This window comes from Jaculus jaculus, chromosome 6 (assembly GCF_020740685.1).
Source record: "Jaculus jaculus isolate mJacJac1 chromosome 6, mJacJac1.mat.Y.cur, whole genome shotgun sequence".
Taxonomy (NCBI): Eukaryota; Metazoa; Chordata; class Mammalia; order Rodentia; family Dipodidae; genus Jaculus; species Jaculus jaculus.
In genome coordinates this window covers 157,950,984-157,968,069 of record NC_059107.1, presented here as the reverse complement: position 1 = coordinate 157,968,069, position 17,086 = coordinate 157,950,984, and the positions used below count along the sequence as shown (strand labels likewise).

Sequence of the window (17,086 nt, the reverse complement as noted above, 5' to 3'; positions counted from 1 at the left end):
AGAGTAAAGGTACAGGCATGTTAGGGCCTCTTGCCCCTGCAAACAAACTCCAGGTGCATGTGCTGCTACTTTGTGCATCTGGCTTATGTGGGTACTGGAGAATCTAACCTGGTCAGCAGATTTTGCAAGCAAGCACCTTTAACCACTGAGGCATCTTTCATGCCCTCATTTTTAGTACTTGTTCCAGATATTAATGTTAATTATCATTTGCATCATGTGCTTACATCTCAGAGTTGTTCAAACCGTGCCCAGCTTTGTTTTAATTTTTAAAATTGTAATTTGTCCCGAAGTACTTTTTTTTAAGGTTTTGTTTTGTTTTACTTATGAGAGAGAAAGCGAGGCAGATAGAGAGAATGGGCGTGCTTGGGCCTCCAACTGCTGCACACGAACTCCAAATGCATGTACCAGCTTGTGCATTTGGCTTACTTGGGTCCCGAGGAATTGAACCTGGGTCCTTTGGCTTTGCAGATAAGCACCTTAACCACTAAGCCATCTCTAGTGCTCCTTAAATTTTTAAAAAAGAATAATATAGCTGGGTATGGTGGCGCATGCCTTTAATTCCAGTATTTGGGAAGCAGAGGTAGAAGGATCACTGTGAGTTCAAGGCCACTCTGAGACTACATAGTGAATTCTAGGTCAACCTGGACTAGAGTGAAACCCTACCTCAGACAAACAAACAAACAAACGAAAAGAATAATGTGAGCCAGGCCTTGATCTCATGATCCTTTTGCCTCAGTCTCATGAGTGCTGGGATTATAGATGTTTGGCACAATGCCCAGTTCTACTATTGACATTCTGGGTTACTTGATTTATAACATGGATTTGTTTATCTCTCTGTCTATTCATCTTGTGGTCACCCATCCGCTGCCTCCAAGGTAGGGTCTGTGTTATCCCAGGCAGGACTCATACTCACATTGATTCAACTACCTCTGCCTCCTGAGTGCCAACCATCCCATGTTTTTGATGCATTTCAAAGTAAGTTCAGACACTGGTACATGACCTTTTATTGAAATATAAATCTGTAATAATGTACCTCTTACAAGTCCTTTCCTTAATTGAGTTATCACAGAGTGAATGCTTCTGTTTGTAATTAGTACTTAGTGAAGAAACAATAAAACATTACCGACTTCCTCCTTTTGCCTCTTTTCAACCAGTGTTCCCTTCTTCCTGCCGAAAAAGTTATAACCATGCCAGGCGAGATGGTGCACAACATTAATCCCAGCACTTGGGAGGCTGAGGCAGGAGGATCACTGAGTTCAAGGCCAGCCTGAGACTGCATAGTGAATTCCAGGTCAGCCTGGGCTAGCATGAGACCCTATCTTGAAAAAAAGAGAAGGGGCACTGGAGAGATGGCTTAATAGTTAAGATGCTTGCCTACAAAGCCCAAGGACTCAGGTTCAATTCCCTAGTACCCACATAAAGCCAGATACACAAAGTGGTGCATGCATCTCGAGTTTGTAGCACTAGAGGCCCTGGCATGCCCATTCTCCCTTTCAACCCCTGCAAATAAATAAATAAATTTTAAAAATTGGGCTGGTGGGATGGCTTACAGTTAAGGCATTTGCCTGCAAAGCCAAAGGATCCAGGTTTGATTCCCCAGAACCCACATTAGCCAGATGCTCAAGGGTGCACACACACCTGGAGTTCATTTGCAGTGGCTGGAGGCCTTGGGCCCATTCTCTCACTCCCTCCCTTTCTCTTTCAAATGAAGAAACACAAATAAAATATTCAAAAAACAACAGCAACAACAAAAAAAAAAATCCTGGTTTCTAAGGCCATAGGCTAGTTTTGCTTTGTTTTGTTTTGTTTTGTTTTGTTTTGCTTTGCTTTGCTTTGCTTTCCCTCCCTCCCTCCCTCCCTCCCTCCCTCCCTCCCTCCCTCCCTCCCTCCCTCCCTTCCTTCCTTCCTTCCTTCTTTTTTTTCCCCCAAGGTAGGGTCTCACTCTGGCCTAGGCTGACCTGGAATTCACTATGTAGTCTCAGGGTGGCCTCGAACTCATGGTGATCCTCCTACCTTTGCCTCCCAAGTGTGGGATTAAAGATGTACGCCACCACACCCAGCTTAATCTCTTGGTTATATGAGTTTTCTTATAGTTTGACCCAGTTTTTCAAATTTCTTTGTAATGATCATGAAAATGTTACTAGATTGACTTCCAAGAATCTTTTTTTAAAAAATATTTTTTTTTATTCATTTTTATTTATTTATTTGAGAGTAACAGACAGAGAGAGAAAAAGGCAGAGAGAGAGAGAGAGACAGGGAGAGAATGGGCACGCCAGGGCCTCCAGCCACTGCAAACGAACTCCAGACGTGTGCGCCCCCTTGTGCATCTGGCTAATGTGGGTCCTGGGGAATCGAGCCTCGAACCGGGGTCCTTAGGCTTCACAGGCAAGCGCTTAACTGCTAAGCCATCTCTCCAGCCCCCAAGAATCTTTTGATTGATGTTTTAAATGCTATTTTTTTTTATGAACTATTTTCTTTTTTTAGAGAGAACAAGGGAGAGAGAGAGGAGAGAGAGAGAATTGTCTTGCCAGGGCCTCAGGTGCTGCAGTTGAACACCAGATCCTTGTGCCACCTAGTGGGCATGTGTGACCTTGCACTTGCCTCACCTTTGTGTTTCTGGCTTCAGTGGGATCTGAGAGTAGAACGTGTGTTCTTAGGCTTCTCAGGCAGTCTCCTTAAGCACTAAACCATCTCTCCAGCCCAACTATTTTCTTTTTTAAAAAGTATTTTTAGCTGTGTATAATGGCACATGCCTTTAATCTCAACACACAGGAGTCAGAGGTAGAAGGATTGCTGAGAGTTGGAGACCACCCTGGGACTACATAGTGCATTTCAGGTCAGCCAGGGCTAGAGTGAGACCCTACCTTGAAAAACAAAAACAAAACAAAATTTTAAATTTATTTGCAAGGAGGGAGAGGGAGAATGAGAACAGGCGGCACACTGCAAAAGAACCCCAGTTGTATGCACCACTTTGTGAATCTGGCTTTATGTGGGTACTGGAGAATCTCACCTGGCAGAGACTTCAGTTTACTTACATGCAAAAGGTAAAGAGTTAATCCAGAAGGGAAGGTGGAAGAGTCAAAACAGAAAGGAAGACCAAAGGACCTGGGTTCCTGTAGAGCAATGATGGGGCCTAAGGCACAGGCTCTGCCTTAGGGGGAATGGTCATGAAGGTGGTGTCGAGACAGCACAAGCTTGCCATTTTGCGCCCTTCTTTCTTCTGTCACAACCTTACTGCCAAGCTCACCGGTGCTGTTTTTGTTGTAGTTGGAGAAGGCCCTCTAGTTTCATCCTGCCTAGTCTCTGCAGTGCTGACATGGTCTACCACTCTCAGACTTGAAAAGCTTTCTCTCTTGACACCTGTGACGGTACCTCTTCCTGGTCTTCTCCACACCATCTTGCTGGCCTTTCATTACCTTTTTTGCTTTGGTTTTCTGTCTGCCTCTTAGATTATGTTCTCAGCATCAGCCTTTAGGAAAAGAGGCTGGATGAGCTGGTGAGAATCTAGAAGTGATTTTCTTGGTTTTACAAATGGTCATTTGTAAGGACGTAAAAACAGAAGTAGAAATGGAAAATCCCAGGGAAGGTTGTAGCACTGGAGACTGTGCCATTCTAGAACAGAAAAGTCTGGTATTTTTTCCCCCCATGATTTAGTATTCTGTACTGTGTGCTGAGAAAGTAGGGTAAGACAGTTACTTCTTAGATCTGTTTTATCTAGAAAAGTATCATATTTGGAAAGTAGTAGGTTAGTCAATCTCCTGATACCTGTTTCCTAAATGGAAGAGTTGGAGCCTCTTGGTTAACCCAGTCCTTGGTGGTCTAATTGGAAAAACTTGGTAAGACATTTCTGTGTATTTTCTCTGAAGCTGAGCACTTAGGTCTAAAAAACACATTTGATACACCTATGGGTCCTGTCCAGCCTGGACTTGGAAGAGCCTAGATAAAACCTTCTCTCCAGTGATCCAGTCCTTTGGATCCAGCTCAAGGAGTTCTGGCACCTAGGGAATGAATGCGTTGTAATTGAAAATCATCCCTTTTGCTGACTATCTATTCATTCCTAATTAATACAGATTAGTTTAATTTATATGTCTAGAATGATTCTTTATTTCTCTTGTTTGCCACAGTTAGTATTCACTCAATCTACCAATTGAACCTCAGCACAAAACACTTTTTCTGAAGGGTGCTGGTGTTTTAATATAGTTGATCCATTTTCCCTGTTGCCTATTGGATGCTTCTAAGGATAACAAAAAAAAAAAAAAAAAAAAAAAAAAAAAGGGTTCCATAACCTAAAATAAATCCATTCTGCTTGTGGATTTTTGGGTGATTTCTAGTTTCAGGTTATTACACGGTGTTGTTGTAAATGACCTTTATGTATTCTGATGCATATGCATATCTACCTAAGATGGACATTTTCTGTTTTATATATAATTACTAAGTAATGCTAGCTATTTTTCTAAGTGATTATAACAGTTATACATTCTCCAGCAGGATCCTAAAGCTCAAACTGCTCCATATCCTTGTTAACACTTGGATTGCTACAGTTCATAAAATTTCCTCTCTGCTTAAAGACACCATGTTCTTGATTTTTACTTTTTGTTTTGTGCTGAGGTTCAATTGGTAGATTGAGATATATTGAGAGAGAATGGGCATGCCAGGGCCTCTAGCCACTGCAAACAAATTCCAGATGCATGTGCTACCTTGTGCATCTGGCTTACGTGGGTCCCCAGAAAAAGATTTTTTAAAAAGATGCCATAAAGAAAAAGAAAAACTTGGGCTGGAGAGATGGCTTAGCGGTTAAGGCACTAGCCTACAAAACCTAAGACTCATGTTCTTATCTCCAGGTCTCACATAAGCCAGACCCACAGTGACACAAGTGTTCAATGTCGCACACATACACATGGGGACATATGCATCTAGAGTTATTTTCAGTGGCTGAAGGCCCTATTGCATCCATTCTCTTTCCCTCTCCCTCTCAAAAACCTAAAAACAAAACAACAACAACAAAACACTTTTTCTGAAGGGTGCTGGTGTTTTAATATAGGATCTGGCTGTCTTTTGATGAACATTTTCACATTTTATTGTCATAGAGGTGGATTTTTTTTCCCTGTTTAATTTTTTTTTTTTTTTTTTTTTTTTTGGTGGTGGTGTTTGTTTTTGTTTTGTTTTTCAAGGTAGGGTCTCTCTCTAGCCCAGGGTAACCTGGAATTTACTATGTAGTCTCAGGGTGGCCTCGAACTCACAGTGATCCTCCTACCTTGAACTCTCCAGTGCTGGGATTAAAGGCACATGCTACCATGCCCAGCCTGTTTTTTCCTTTTTGAGACAATCTTACTATATAGCCCCAGATTGGCCTCAAACTTGCAAGTCCTTTTATTTTTTAATTTTTTTGTTTATTTTTATTTATTTATTTGAGAGCGATAGACAGACAGACAGACACACACACACACAGAGGGAGAGAGGGAGGGAGAGAATGGGCACACCAGGGCCTCTAGCCACTGCAAACAAACTCTAGACACGTGCACCCCCTTGTGCATCTGGCTAATGTGGGTCCTGGGGAATCGAGCCTCGAACCAGGGTCCTTAGGCTTCACAGGCAAGCGCTTAACCACTAAGCCATCTCTCCAGCCCGCAAGTCCTTTTTTGTTTGTTTGTTTGTTTGTTTGTTTGTTTGTTTGTTTTTCCAAGGTAGGGTCTCATTCTAGCTTAGACTGACCTGGAATTCACTACGTAGTCTTAGGGTGGCCTCAATCAAACTCACGGCAATCATCGTACCTTTTGCCTCCTAAATGCTGGGATTAGAGGCTTGTGCTACCACACCTGACTGTAACATCTTTAAAAATTTTGTTTTTCTTTATTTCTCCGTGTGTGGGCGTGCATGCACATATGAGTGTGCCAGGACCTCTTGCTGCTACAAATGAAACACAACACTTGTACCATTTTTTAGGTCTGGCTTTATGTGCATAGTTGGGGATTTGGGCCAGCAGGCCTTGTAAGCAAGTCCTTGTAACTATTGAGTCATTTCCTCCAGCCCTTCATTGAGGTTTTTATACTTAGTCTTGTGTTTCTGGAAAAAAAAAATTATGTATGAGTTAAAGTAGAGTCCTATTTGAAAAGAAAATTGTTGCTGAGATAGATCTTGTGTAGCCAAGGTTGGACTTGAACTCATTACGTAGTTGAAAATGACTTTGAACTTCTGATCTTCCTGTTTCTGCCTCCTGAGTGTTTAGATTACAGACATGTACCGCCATGCCTGGTTTCACAATTCCACCTCCACCAGGCGTGGTGGTGCACTCTTTAATCCCAGCACTTGGAAGGCTGAGATAGGAGGATGGCTGTGAGTTCAAGGACAGCCTGAGACTACTTCCAAGTCATCCCGGGCTAGAGGAGACTCTGCCTTGGAAAACAAAACAAAACAGCATAATTCTCCCTCTCTACAGATTACTGTTGATAGCAGAGATTGTCATATATCAAGGATTTACATAGGTGTTTGCTTCTGAATGCTGTTTGCTTCCATTGCTCTGCTTCACAATGTCAGTTATGATAGCTGCAATAAGCCCTGTTACATGGGAGAAATAACTCCTATCATTCTTTTAAGAGTTTTTTTCTTGGTTTTAATTTAAGAGTTTTTTCTTGAGTCTTGGCCCTTTGCATTTCCATATGAATTTTTAAATTTTTGTGGGATTTGAGTGGAATTTTATTAAATCTGCAAACTAATTAGGGGAGAGTTGATATTTTTAGTATATTGTACTAAATTATTATATTTATTTATATAAATATTTATATTCATATGAATTATTATATTTCTCCCATATATTTAGAACTTCTTTTAGTTTTTGCAGTGAAGTTTTATAGTTTCTGTATTATACGTGGCTTATTCCACCTGTTTCTACTTACTTATTTTTGTGGTTGAGGGAATTGATTCTTGGGATTTGTGCATGCTAGGCAAATGCTCTACCACTGACTTAGCTCTCCATTTACTGTTTAAAAATTTTTTTTTATTGGGCTGGAGAGATGACTTAGTGGTTCAGGTGCTTGTTAATGAAGCCAAAGGACCCAGGTTCAATTCCCCAGTACCCACATAAACCAGATGCACAAGGTGGAACATGCATCTTGAGTTTGTTTGCAGTGGCTAGAGACCCTGGCATATCTATTCTCTCTCTATATATACATATATCTACCTCTCTTTCAGATAAATAATAAGTAAAATAAAGAAGTATTTAATTTTTTAAAATTTATTTGAGAGAGAGAGAAAAAGGGAGAATATGGGTGGGTGAGGGCCTTTAGCCAATGCAAATGAACTCCAGATGCATGAGCCACTTTGTGCATCTGACTTGACATGGGTACTGGGGAATTGAACCAAGGCTGGCTTTGCAAGCAAGTACTTTTAACCTCTGAGCCATCTATCTCCTCAGCCCTCTACTTATTCATAAGTAAAAAAAAAAAAAGTTGAGCCTAGTGTGGTGGTGGTGCATATCTTTAATCCCAGCACTTGGGAGGCAGAGGTAGGAGGATCACCATGAGTTCAAGGCCACCCTGAGACTTCATAGTGAATTCTAGGTCATTTTGGGAAAAAGTGAGACCATACCTTGAAAAAAAAAAGTGTGGGTGTATGTGTGCGCACGCCTGCGCATGTATGCGTATGTGGTCAGAAGACAACTTGGTGTGTTGGTCCTTGCCTTTTGTCTTGTTTGAGGCAGCATGTCTCTATGTTCACTACTCCATCTCCAGGCTAGCTGGTTCTGGGAAATTTTCTGTCTCTGCCTCTGTCTGCCACAGATTTACTGGGATTACAGAAGTTGCCACCGTTTCCAGCTTTTATATTTGGTCTGAGTATTTGAACTCAGGTCCTCAGAGTTGTGTAGCAAGTGCTTTATCCACTGAGTTACTGCCATTTATTTTTAGATATTTTCGATATTTGAGTACTATTGTAAGTATCGTTGTAAATTTTTAAAATTTATTTGTGTGCAAACATGGGGGGAGAGAGAGGAAGGGAGAGAGGGAGGGAAGAAGAGAGAGAGAGAGAGAGGGAGGGAAAGAGGAAGGGAGGGAGGGAGGGGAACCATACATATGCTAGCAAGCAGACAAGCCAACAAGCATGGGCAGTCAGGACTTCCTTCTACTGCAAACCAACTCCAGGCATGCACACCACTTTGTGTATCTGACCTTGTGTCTGTACTGGGGTGGCAAACCTGGATTATCATACTTTGCAAGCAAGCACCTTTAACCTCTGAGCAATCTCCCCAGGTTTGTAAATATATTACTGTGTTTTTATTTTATTTTTTTAAATTAGGACTGGAGTGATGGTGTAGTGGTTAAGGTGATTGCCTGCAAAGCCTTAATGACCTTAGTTTGATTCCCTTGTGTCCACATAAAGCCAGATGCACAAGGTGGCATATGCACGTGGAGTTTGATTGCAGCAGCTTGCGGTCCTGGTGTGCCCATTCTTTCCGTCCTCTCTCTTATCCCTGCTTGCAAATAAATAACTAAACAAAATATTAAAAAATAATTTAAAAATTACTACTTAGTGTTGCTAGTCCCAATTTTTTTTTCTGAAAGAGGTGATCATGTGTCCACTTTTTAGATTACTGATGGGATGGGGAGGAGTGTATAAAGAGAAGTAAGTAGGAGAGAATGGGAGTGAGGACATATTTATTCCCCTTGCATAGTGGTTTTTCTTTCTCCTTTGTGTATGCTTTAAGAAGCCTTCACTTATTTTTTGTGTGTTTTTCACAGCCTGAGGAAGAAAGGGCAGATTTTTTTTTTTCTCCTGTAAAGGGACACAGTGTGTCCTTTCTAATGGCACTGTTGCACAGGAGGTACTAATTGTTGGGAAAAGTGAAAATCTGGAGTGTGCAGTTTTAGATCCAAATTATAGTATTTTCTTGGGGGAAGAAAAGAGAATTTTATGTTCCTCAGGAAGCCTCAAGAATTTTCTAGATTTAGTCTCTCATGAAAATGCCCAAACCTTAAGATTCATTAAATGATTTTGTGTATAATGTGGCTTAGAGAAGTTTTTCTAACCTACTTTATCCCAGTACTTATAGATAATCAGTTTTCTTAAAAAATGTTTTAAATTTAATTCTCAGGGTGTCCTTGAAGTCACAGCATCCTCCTCCCTCTGCATGGGAGGGCGTAGGGAGGGAGGCAGGGAGAGCCCTTACTTAGAATATTTGATCATTTTTATCTTGATAAATTTATTCAGTGGCTGTTGAGTTTCAGTTGTGTTCTAAGTATTGGGAGAGACAGTAGTGAACAAGACACGTGAGGTTATCATTGCCATGGACTTAGAGTTGCATGGAAGAGTAAAAGGGAAGGAAATGAGATATGTAAGCCAGTTATAGACTTTATGGTAATTGTTTTAAAAAGAAAAGCAAGGCTGGGGAGATGGGTCAGTGGTTAAAGGCATTTATTTGCCTGCAAATCATGATGACCCGGGTCACTTCCCCAGGACCCACATAAAGCCGAGTGCACAAAGTGGCACATGCATCTGGAGTTGTTTGCAGTGGCAAGAGGCGTTGGCATGCCCATTCTCTCTCTCTCTCAAATAAATTAATAATTTTTTTTGAAGTAGGGTCTCACTATAGCCCAGGCTGTCCTGGAAATCGCTCTGTAGTCCCAGGCTGCTCTCAAACTCACAGTGATCCTCCTGCTTCTGCCTCCCTAGGGCTGGGATTAAAGGTTTGCACCACCATGCCCGGGTAATAAATATTTTATTTATTTATTTTTTGAGGGAGAGTCTTGCTTTAGTGCAGGCTGACCTGGAATTTACTGTATAGTCTTAGGCTTACCTAGAACTCCCAGCAATTCTCCTACCTATACCTCCTGAGTGCTGGGATTAAAAGATTGCACCACCACACTTGGCTAAATAAATCTGGTTTTATTTATTTATTCATTTATTTTTTCCCCCTCCCTGAAGTAGGGTTTCACTTTATCCCTGGCTGACCTGGAATTCACTGTGTAATCTCAGGGCAGCCTCAAACTCAAAGCGATCCTCCTACCTCTGCCTCCCGAGTGCTGGGATTAAAGATGTGCACCACCGTGCCTGGCTTAAAGAAATCTTTTTAAAAAGGAAAAAGAAAAAGAAAAGCGCAGGGCCTGGGAAATTGTCTCAGTGCTTTGAAGGCACTTGTTTGTAGAACCTTCCAGTCTAGTTTCAGCTTCCCAGTACCCATGTAGATCCAGATGCACAGAGTGGCATGTGCATCTGGAGTTGGTTTGCAGGAGCAAGAGACCCTGGTGCATCCATTGTTATTTTATTCATATTCTCCATATTCTCTCTCTTTCTATCTCTCCTTCCCTTGGAAATAAATAAATAAATATTTTTAAAAAGAAAGACAAAAGCACAAGATGTTCTAACAAAATAATAAAAATGTGAGGGTTCTTTACTGTAGGTGAGGGATTGGTTAGGAAGGTCTCTTTGAGGACAGATACTTAAGCTGAGAACCAAAACACAAGCAATATTTAATAAACAAAAGAAAGAGGGAATAAAGTATAAAGGGGAGAAGAAATAGGGCAAGGGCCAAAGGTTACTGGGGAACACTGTCCTGTCAGTGGTTGGAATGAAGAAAAGTAATGTGAAATGTACAATTAGGGGCTTGATCACACAGTCCTTGTAGGCCTTATTAAAACTGAGGTTCTTGAGAAACACATTGTCCAGTTACATCCCCAAGTGCTGACCTGTTTGTGCTTCTTTTGGCCTTGTATGAGCGCCTGGTTCACTTACTAGACTTCAGTTTCATTTGTTTAAAAAATTGCTAATGTGAGAGGCAAGATATTTTCATTTCAATTTGTATATGTTTAGTTACCAATGAGGAAGACTTTTTCTTCAAGCGTTTGTAGCCAATGGGTATCTTGTTGCTTTTGACTGTGTAGTTCATTTTTGTGGCTCAATAAGACATTTTTTTGAAAAATACTTTTTATGTTTTTATTTATTTATTTGCAAGGAGAAAAAGAGCACATCAGGGTCTCCTGCCATTGCAAATGAGCTCCAGATGCATGCACCATTTGCTTTGTGTGGGTACTGGGAACAAATCCAGGCCATCAGGCTTTGCAAGCGAATTCTGTCCCTCCAGCCCTATTACGTGTTTTCGTTAGCATACAAAGTACTGAATTTCATTAAGACATTTTTCTTTTCTTTTTTCTTCACATGATCCTCCTGTTTCTGCCTCCTGAGTGCTGGGATTAAAGGTGTGTACCATCACACCTGACCGAACATTTTTCTTTTTTAAAAATATTGGGGGGCTGGAGAGACTGCTTAGTTTTTAAGGCACTTGCCTGCAAAGCCTAAGGACCCAGGTTCAATTTTCCAGTTCCCATGTAAGCCACATGCACAGGTGGCATGTGTATCTGGAGTTCATTTGCTGTAGCTAGAGGGTTTGGCATGCCCATTCTCTCTGTCTCTATCTGCCCCCTCTCAAATAAATAAATAAATGAGTTATAAAAATATTTACTGGGGCCTTAGAGATGGCTTAGCAGTTAAAGTGCTTGCCAGCAAAGCCAAAGGACCCACATTTGATTTCCCCAGTACCCATATAAAGCTAGATGCACAAAGTGGCACATGCGTCTGGACGTTGTTTGCAGTAGCACTGTGTCCTGGCATGTGGCATGTCCATTCTATCTATCTCTGCTTGCAAATAAGTAAATAAAGATATTATTTTTAAAAAGAGTGCCTTTTCCTTAAAAAAATTACTTATTTGCAAGGGGAGAGAGAAAGAGACAGAGAAAACCTGAGACAAAGGGAATGGGCTCACCAGTAGCCTCTTGCCACTGCAAATTCCAGATGCATGTGCCACTTTGTGCATGTGCCTTTATGTGGGTACTGGGGAATTGAATCTGGGCCAGCAGGCTTTGCAAGAGAGTGCCTGTGGTGGTTTCATTTAGGTGTCCACCATGAATTTAGGTGTTCTGAATGCTAGATTCTCAGCTGGTAGCAGTTTGGTAATTGGAGCCTCCTGGAGGTGAGGTATTATTGGGGGAAGGCTTATAGGTGTTATAGCCAGCTTCCCTTTGCCAGTGTTTGGCGCACACTCCTATTGCTGTTGTCCACCTGATGTTGGCCAGGAGATGATGTCCACCCTCTGCTTATGCCGTTGTTTTTCCCTGTCATCATGGAGCTTCCCCTTGAGCCTATAAGCCAAAAGAAACCTTTTCCTCCCATAGGCTACTTTCTGTTGTGTTTTGTGCAGTAATGTGGAGCTGACTGCAACAGCACCTTTAACTGCCGAGCCATCTTTTCTGCCCCTTATTAGGACATTATAGATTTGCAGTGATATATATGTCACTGTACTCAACTAGTTCACCTATTTTCTCTCCTTTCCCCCTTTTGCTACTCTCTTCCTCCTCCAACAGTCCTCCTTTTGCTTTTGTGTCATAAACACACATACATATATGTGTATGTTTAAATCTAATTGTATTCTTATAGAAACTGATATTTCTCCTAGTGAAGCTGATAGCTTTCTATGGTTACATCTTCCTTGTATTTTTTTTTTTTATGAGAGAGAGAGAGAGAGAATTGGCATGCCGGGCCTCCAACCACTGTACTTGAACTCCAGATGCATGTGCTACTTTGTGTGCTTGTGTCATCTGGCTTACGTGGGATCTGGAGAGTCAAGCATGAGTCTTTAGGCTTCACAGGCAAGCACCTTAACTGCTAAGCCATCTCTCCAGCCCACAACATCTTTGTTTGTTTGTTTGTTTGTTTTAGGGGAGGTAGGCTGTTTTCTGTTCCTCATTCCTACTAGGACTTAGTATTTCTAAGGGAATTATGTGTGTGCCCTATTTTATATATGGGATGCTGTATACTTCAGTAGCTCATGTAGTCATTTTTTTGGTATGGGTATGTATGTGTACATGAATGTCTGTGTGGGTGCACATGTGTATAGCAGCCAGAGGTTAAGGTCAGTGTCTTTTGCAGTCACTCTCTATTTTACTTTCTGACATGTTTTTTCACTGAATCTGGTGCTCACTGATTTGGTGAGTCTAGCTATCTATCAATGTCCAGGGAGTCTCCTATCTCTACCTTCTCAACTCTGGGATTACAGGAGTGTGCCAATGTACCTGTTTTTTTTTTTTAAATTATTTATTTATTTATTTGAGAGCGACAGACACCGAGAGAAAGACAGATAGAGGGAGAGAGAGAGAATGGGCGCGCCAGGGCTTCCAGCCTCTGCAAACGAACTCCAGACACGTGCGCCCCCTTGTGCATCTGGCTAACGTGGGACCTGGGGAACCAAGCCTCGAACCGGGGTCCTCAGGCTTCACAGGCAAGTGCTTAACCGCTAACTCATCTCTCCAGCCCTGTACCTGTTTTTTTTAACATGACTTTTGGGGGTCCAAAATCACCTTGCACATCAAACACTTTGCTTACTGTGTCATCTCCCCAGCCCCTCATGTAGTTTATGTATCGTACCTTTGTGGAGTAAACCAGCGGAAGTTTTAGCAGAGTACCTGATGTCTGCATAAATAGTGATATTTTTGCTGTTGAATTTTTCCCTTGCTGCTTGACTTCTGTCTGATAAATAGTGCTTTTCATTCCATTTGGAACACACTTATGTGTGCTCTCACATGTCAGAAACTGTACTAGGTCTGGGAATGTTGTAGAATTAAATTTTGTGGGAAAGATCAGCAATGGGTAGGCACAGGTACTGGCAGAACACAGATGAGAAACATTTTGAATACCCACAAGTGGAGGGAAAATAGAATAGTTGGAAGTGCCAAAGTCCTGGCAGGCCTTCTGGAGGAGGCAGCACCTAAATTTGGGTTTTGAAGGTTGAGGAAGAATTAGTTGGCAATAAGGCAATTCTGGACAGGATTAATGCAGTCAAGGCTGGAGGTAAGAGAACAGTTTAGAAGCTGCTGCAGCCAGGTGAGGTGGCTCATGCATGTCATGTCAGCACTTGGGAGGCTGAAGTAGGAATACTGCTTTAAGTTGAAGGCCACCCTGGGCTACGTGGTAAATTCAAGGGGTGTACAGGTTTCTTTAATAAATAAGTATAAGAAAAGAATGGCCAATCTATAGATTAAAAGAATTTAAGAAACATAGTGATGAAATGCAGTGTGTTGTCTTTTGTGGACTAATTTGCATAACTCAACTCTAAAATTGTATGTGATAGCAAGGAGAATTTGAACAGTGGCTAGTTGATCATATTATGAGATTTTTTAAGATTTAGGATTGGTAATGGTATTATAGTTGTGTTAGAAACAGTTTGATTTTTAAATACACAGAATAATGATAAATTGGACAGCACTTAGGATTTGCTTTAGGGTGATGTGTTGTTGGTTGGCTACTCTGTATGTGATGGGGAGTGTGGTCTGACAGGTGAAACAAGTTTGGCCATGTGGTGAGGAGCTTTGAAGCTTACTGTCAGGAACACAAGCAGTTCATTGTGTGGTTCTTGCATATCTTTGTGTGTGTTTGAACATTTCTGTAACTTTAAAAAAATTATTTCTGTACTCCAAGCAAGAAACGTTAATGATTACAGGGATGAAATAAGAAGAATGAGTTTGAGGAATATATTGAAATGATCAGTTACACCCTGTAAGGTAACTAATTATATGTTTAGGGCTAGCAGAAGGGGGATATAATTTATGATTTGGGACCTCAGTAGGAGGGGAGGTGGAAAGAATATATGCCTTAGGGGTTGGTACAGGGTGACGCTGGAAAGTTTGCTTTTGGACATACATGTTTAGATAGCTGGGTAAAGGAGCATCATTGGAAACTTACAGGTGATGTCAAGAGTTAGATATGAGATCAGCATTTAGATGAAAGTTAAAACCATTAGGAAGGATGAGGTTGTCCCTGGGAGTAAAAGAAAGGGAATGTCCCAGAGAAATGCAGAGAAAGAACCCCTTCCTTCTTTTCTTTCTCCTCCCTCCCCCTCCCTCCCCACCCCTTTCCCTGTTCTTTTCTCTGCTCCCTCCCTCCTTTTTTTTTCTTCTCTGACACAGGATCTTCTGCTCTTGAACTTGTAATCCTCCTGCCTCATCTTCATTATTAATATTAGTGTTGGGATTCCAGGTATGTGCCAGCATTCCTACCTGGTTCTTAATTTTGAAAGGAGCCCTCCATCTAACTGGGTAGAGGTGGGAAACCTATACACAAAGGTATATTATTATTATCTTTATTTTTTAAGGTAGGAACCACAGAAAAGTGGAGCATGTGGTTCTTGCTAGCATTCCAGCACCCAGGAGGTATAGATAGGCAGACCCCTGCGGCAAGGGGCCTAGCTAGTGTAGCTGAATCAGTGAGTTCTGGGTTGGTAATACACCTTGTCTCAATAAATGAGGTAGAGAGCAACTAAGGAAGATACCTAACATGGATCTCTGGTGTGCACGTACACACATACACACACACCCCAATTTTAGTAATCATCCAATTTTAAAAGATATTTTAAATTATATATATATTTTTTTTTGCAAAGGGGAGGGGGAGAGAGATAGAGAGAGAATGGTCACACCAGGGCCTCCACCCACTGCAAATAACTCCAGATGCGTGTGCCCCCTTGTGCATCTGGCTAATGTGGGTCCTGGGGAATTGAGCCTTGAACCGGGGCTTAACCGCTAAGCCATCTCTCCAGCCCAGAGTGAGACCGTATCTTGAAAAACAAACAAAAAGTCCTATATTGGGCCGGGCGTGGTGGCGCATGCCTTTAATCCCAGCACTCGGGAGGCAGAGGCAGGAGGATCGCCTTGAGTTCAAGGACACCCTGAGACTACAGAGTTAATTCCAGGTCAGCCTGGACCAGAGTGAGACCCTACCTTGAAAAACCAAAAAAAAAAAAAAAGTCCTATATTGGTACCTTGCAGTATCATGTACCTTTTGAGTAAATTAATAGACTAGATCATATTAAATTTGCAGTGATTAAAAAGAGTTATGATTAAAAGTAAAACTTTTAGTTTATTGGGCATTTAGTTGTCTTTCATTGCTTTGGTGCTATTAGCTTGGAAATCATGTTCCTTTATATAGAGGCACCATCAAAGTATACTGTAGTTCTGTTCTTTAGTTTTTGAAATGCTACCACTTTGCACAAGTAGACTTGAAGCTTCCACTACTTTATATCATAGCAGTTCAGACTTAGAATTGTGGAAACTTAAAGCCTATTTTCACATTAATTCTGTTGTTGATGAACATTGGCAATAATGCAAAATCTGAGCAATAGGTAAAGATTCTGTTGCTTCATTTTTCCTGTTTTTTTTTTTAAGACTGCTTTTTTAGATTTCTGTTTTAAAAATAGCTTTTCTTTATTTAGTCCTTTTATCCCAGAGTGCATATGGGTATGGAGTTTCTGTGAAATAGTGACATCATCTGAGATGTGATGTTTCCCTTTACTATCACCACACTACTATCATGATCTCCTGTGGGGCTGAGCTTTGACACTTGTGGCAAACTGGAGTTTAGGCAGGAGGGAAACAGCCTGTGCTGATCCTTCCATCTTGTGATTTGGAGTTTGTTTTCCTCTAAGTACAGAACTGTGGGAGCTCACTTCATGTGAAAAAGTCCTCACACAGCAAATTGTGCAGCCCCCAGAGGACAAAGGAATGACTCAACCTTTAGGGACGCTTCATTCTCAACTGCTAACCTCGGACCAGACTCTTACTCAGTCTGAGTTGAAATTTACCCATTTTCATTTGACAGTTGGAGAGCTTGGCTGCCAGAAGGGCCAGTGAGAATGCTTCTGCCTCCCAGCGCAGCAAGCAGCCCACACCGACTGCCACTCTATTGCCTGTTGAGTCATTCCCACAGTTCTATATAGAGCTCTGCTTTTAAACATGATGTTCTTGGAGTGAGCGAAAGGAAGTTTTTCTTTTCCACAGAATCTCCCCCACCCCAAATCTGCATTGCCTTTTCTTTGGTAAGAATCTTGTCCTCTCTCTGAGACTGGGTTCTTTTTTAAGGTCTCCTAGGTGCTTTCATTTATCATTTGTTCGACTGTGTGAGCATTAAGCTATTTGCTGGGTTGCAGTTGCACCAGAAGGCTTTCAAGAAATGGGCTTCTACTTCACCAGAAAGATGAGGAGTTCTGGATAAACAGACTAAACATGGATTTCTAGTTTTCAGCTACTTATTAAAAGTCCATTAAATATGTCAA

The 17,086-nt window shown here is 41.4% G+C and overlaps 1 protein-coding gene across 1 annotated transcript in view; it reads left to right on the top strand.

Annotated features, from left to right (window-relative positions):
- The window catches only part of Mrtfa (myocardin related transcription factor A), a 201,906-nt gene that overhangs the window by 82,617 nt on the left and 102,203 nt on the right, over window positions 1-17,086 (top strand). The window lies entirely within an intron of this gene.